Source organism: Nicotiana tabacum, chromosome 22 (assembly GCF_000715075.1).
Source record: "Nicotiana tabacum cultivar K326 chromosome 22, ASM71507v2, whole genome shotgun sequence".
Taxonomy (NCBI): Eukaryota; Viridiplantae; Streptophyta; class Magnoliopsida; order Solanales; family Solanaceae; genus Nicotiana; species Nicotiana tabacum.
In genome coordinates, this window is record NC_134101.1 from 45,545,030 (window position 1) to 45,550,286 (window position 5,257).

Sequence of the window (5,257 nt, forward strand, 5' to 3'; positions counted from 1 at the left end):
TTTTTCCACTTTTTTTCCCTCAAAGATCTAGCAAATAAATACTTTAACGAAGTCAAAAGAAATTCTCCTTACAACAAGGTCAAGATAACAAACTTATCAAATTAACCTCCAAAATTTTGAAGTAAATGTCGATACTTTCAACTAAGACAAACACATTGTCTTTAGGAGAGTAACATTTCGCCAACATCAACCTAGTCATTTCTATAACCTATTTTGAAATCTCTGAGGTACAACTCCAAATCCAATTCATATTTTAATCATGTAGTCTTATACTTCACACATGATGTCTTTTCTCTCTCCACAGTTGCAGCAGTTCATCAATAAATAAATAAATAAATAAATATGATTTGCAGAGATAACGTTATAAGTTGTATTTCAAGTTTCAACATTTCAAAAGAAGAACGATTTAAAATCTGAACAGTGACATCAAATTGAGCCAATCTATAAGTTAAAAATATATTCGCATGTTTTTTTCTAGTATTGAAATCTTCAAAGTTCCTACTTGCCCTAAAGCTGTCACGACCCAAAATCCAATTGGTCGTGATGGCACCTAACTCAACCCGCTAGGTAAGCCAGTTATCAACTATTCAATTCCAATGAAATTTAACAAGACAATTAAGTAAAAGAAATTATATAAATCTTATACATTCCCAAATGACTGGTAGTATAAATCATGAGCGTCTAAGATTTAGAATTTACAAAAAAGCTGAAAAGAAATAAAGGACTTCATCTGTTTGAAATATACATGAACAAATCTATATATTCTAAGGCTACCATGAACAAGAGGCAGCTACCATCGGAACATAGGTACGTCTTCAATTCCAGCTCTCGTCAATCATAGTAACAACAACAGTCAACATTTGCACGCAAGGTGCAGATCAATGTAGTATGAGTACAACCGAACCTATGTACTCAATAAGTAACAAACTTAACCTTATGTTGAAAGTAGTGACGAGCTGGAACAAAGGTCGGGTCCAATACCAATAGCCAACAACAGTCCATAACAACGTAAAACAAGTAATAAAAGAAGTAACTCAGAGATAAAATGCTCAGCTTAATCATAATTTCTGAAAATAGTTCTGCCTTTCAAGTATATCAGTGAAAACCCAAGTCGTTTACCGAAGTTGCCAAAATAATATCAGTAAGTTTGAAAATAGTAATTTTCCCAAAAATCCTTTCAACAACAAATAAGATGTTTCATTTTCTTTCCAGATAGCCAGTGTAAAATGCATCACTATGCCCATATGCCGATACGTGTGAGAAGTCATGAATGACATGATATCGTACAACATGAGGAAAACTACATCTTTATGCTTGTATGTCATGCGTGCATGTCGAATTCAAGGTATCTCAGAAATGAACTCATGTACTCACACTCTTAGACTACTCAATTTCAATGTCTCATACTTTCCACTCGGCATGCTCAATCACTTGACACACTCAGTCACTCAGTACAGAACAGGGCAGATCCAGCCCAAACATAACAATCGCTAGCGACTGCGCTCACTGGGGTGTACAGACTCCGGAGGGGCTCATTCAGCCCAAGCGCTATAATTCGCACGGACAACTTACGTGATTTAGTATCAATATCTGAATTAGTACTAGGATCCGTATCCCCGAATCTTAGAATTTACATCTCAAAGGATCTGACCTCTAGATACGCACCCGTGTCGGATACCCACACCTATGTCCGAGCAACTTAAGTTTTGATTTCCATCAGAATCCTTCGATGTAAAGGTTATATTTTTTAGATTTTAGCTATTTACACGAACACTACACTGTAGTGAATTTTTTACACCAGGAACAATGAAATTTAACATGTTATAGCGGGTTATTTACCATTTACTCTAGGTTACTCTTTTGTCATTCTTTTCTTCTTGTTGTTTGCTTATTGCCTAATTGGTGTTAAAATTTATATCTTTTTAATAAGCTTACAAAAATTTATCTTATACTATGGAATTGCTCAAGTTTTGTTTATTTAAAATTTTGGTTCATTCGTACCCTTTGCGTTAATGTATGTTTCGTCCACTACTTTTGCCTTAATTAGGGTTAGATCCCTATTGGCATTGTGATTGAGAGCTCAAGTTTGCAGTGATATTGTAAATTGATGTTTTCTACTGTTGTGAATGTGACTTAATTTCGTTTGTTCAGTTACCTGTTTACCTATTATATTCATTGGGTTGATTTGCTTTAATTTTCCTTTACATTCGAATTATACAAAATCAAAGATAAAGAGTATATGAGTATCTGAAACATACAAACATAAGATCTTAATCGTTCATGCAAACTTAATTAATTACTTATTCCTAAGCAATTTTTGGATAAAGGTACACCCTCTGCTAACCTTCCTTCTTATTTGGCCTCCCCCTTCTTTTTTATAACTACTAAACTAGAAAATAAGAACATATTAAAACACACTGATAAAATACTGTAAAATGTGTGCATATAAGTTAAACTCCTATCTTGAAGTCTAAGTCTTCACAACTGTATGAATATTAGAGTAAAAGGTCATAAGCATTACTTTGAAATTGAAAAAGGAGGTTTAAATTAATATATAAAACAATAAAACGGGAAAAGAATTGAAATTAAACATGAACAAGAACATGAAGAGGCTAGGCCATAGAGGTCTAAGCTCTTTCTTAAGACTTCTGCCCGAGAAATGCTTATCGGAGGCTCAAACTTCTTATTATTTATGGATTACAATCACTTATTAGTAAAGTAGATGAATAACCATTTGTGAAACAATCTTAACCAAAATAAAAATTCTTTTTTTAAACATTGAGGGACAAATCAGAACGAATCGTGACAACAAAACATCTTAGTATTGATAAAGCGTAGGAGGCATGCGAAGTGTAATTAGCACCTCAACATCTGTCATCTTAGGTAAAGTTATACCCACGCCTTGTTTCATATCCAAAGGCTCGTTAGTCGTAGTTGCAAAATTAAAACCCTGGATCAAATGAGCAATTGAAAGGTGTTCCACGTGCAATGAGTAATTCATCGCGGGACAAGCTAACGAGATCAACTCATAGTGCTGCTCGTGATAGTCAATTGCAGCATGAGTCGTCAAGAATCTCTCTCGATCGAATGCATTAGGATCTAGCCATATTTGAGGATCTCGTTGTAGTTTCATAATATTTGTAAGTAGTGCAGTCCCCTTAGGAATATGGTATCCGTTGACAACAGAATCTTTTACAGATAGGTGTTGTACTGACAAAGGTGCAGGTGGATGTAATCGTAATACTTCTTTAACAATTGCTTGAAGATACACCAAATTCTTGATATCACTCTCTTCTACCCATCTATCTCTACCAACAATGGTGTCCATCTCTTCTTGTGCTTTCTTCATGACATTCTTATTGTTTATCATTAACGCCATTACCCACTTTATATGAAGTGCAAGTGTGTCTGTTGCATCCAAGACCAAAGTCTATACATATGGACAAAGAACAGTTAAAAAGATGACTTACAAAGAAGAAACTAAAGAGATGAAGATGCATGATTGTTCATATCCTAGTATGCATGAGTTGGTTAAGAAAAAAATGAAAATACTCCAGTCAAATTGAAGATATGTTATAAAGGTACAAAAGCCTCTTTTTTTCTTTAATTGAAATCCATTGCTACAATAGGTTAAAATATACCAAAAATATAAAAATTCATTACCTACGGTGATAGAGTTTATCAACTGAATCCATAAATTAAAGTTTTAATTACTTCGAAATACTGAAAGTTTAGAAGAATCTATACATTGCTAAGCCATTTAAAAAATAACAATATATATGTAACTGTCTATAAAAATTAAAGTGATATTATATACGAATATAGTAACCTAAAATATAAGATAAATTGACTCCTACAACATGTTAAAATAGAAGCAGAGATTAATTTACTTACGAATACGTTGCTTTGATGGTGGTGTCACGAGAGTAACCATCCCAAGATGTTCGTTGCTCTTCTTGGAAAGCACAACATCAATAAAATCTTGTTCATTTTCACCTCCAACATCCTTTGTTTCTTCTCTCTTCTTAATGTGCTCATCTAACCAACCTTGGATAATATTATCAATGTCTTTGAAAGTTTGTTTCATAGCCTTAATATTCCCTGTAAGATCCAACCACTTGAAAAATGGAATGTGAAAAACATCATAGAGCTCAATCTCCATAGCTTGAACCATGAACTTCTGAAAAGCTGCTTTGAGTATTTCTCCATGTCCATTATTATAGCTCTTCCCAACAACCATTTTCAAAATGATGTCGAATGTCAATTTATCTATCCAATCACTAAGGTTTATCTTCACCATTGGTGAATCACAATTATACAACTGTTTAATATTTTTCTGAACTATAGAAAATCTAACATGTTTGAATTTTTAGAGCCGACTAACGGAGAGAAGTTCTTGATTGACTAGCTTTCGATTTTTTTTCCAGTAAGGGCCATATTTGGCAACAGCAAGCATGGCATTGTTATAGCAAAGGCATTCTCGGTAAAGTAAAGCTGGCCGATCGGCGAAATGGATATCATTGGTAGAGAAGCATTCTTTCATAGCTTCATAACTACTCACAGCCAAGAAACGGCGAAACCCTAACCGGAATGTAAAGACGGGACCATATTTGTCAGCTAAATCTCCGAGTTTTTGAGAAAAATGGCGGTCATCATCGCCATTGTTATTGAAATAAAAGAGATGGCCGATTACTGGCCATCCACCTGGGATTTTTGGAGGCAGTGGGTTTAAGATTTTTGATTGTTTTTTTGTCCATAGGAAGTAGAGTAGAAATGCATAGGTTACAAGTCCTACAATGGCTTCTATGGGAGAAAGAAGTTGATACACTATTTGAAAATTTCAAGAGTATATGAAATTTAGGATTTTTCAAGAGTACGTACTATATATGTAGGCGACATCTTCTTTTACAGTGATATATATATTTACAAATATTGGTTTTGTTGCAAGTGTTAACCAATATAATTGCCAATGTTGACCACTTGACATCTCTACAAACATGCATGGTTGCAGCCACAACATTCTTGGATATATAGCAGCCCAACTGTTATTGTGCAATTTTGACTCTATACCTGCCAAATCCATCACGCCAACAAATTGTTGAAATTTGTCATTATATTACTAGAGCGGTCTGCCCATGCTTAAGCACGGGTCCAATATTGAGGTCTTTTCCGAACTTTCTTGTGCTGAATGGTAAATTCCATTATTAATCTTCTATGACGAAACTTTGATCTATACATAGTTCAAAATGCTAATAAC

General features: G+C 34.2%; 1 pseudogene; it reads right to left on the reverse strand.

Annotated features, from left to right (window-relative positions):
• Window positions 1–2,818: 2,818 nt before the first annotated feature.
• LOC107832461 (nicotine N-demethylase CYP82E3-like) lies at window positions 2,819–5,003 on the reverse strand (annotated as a pseudogene).
• Window positions 5,004–5,257: the final 254 nt, after the last annotated feature.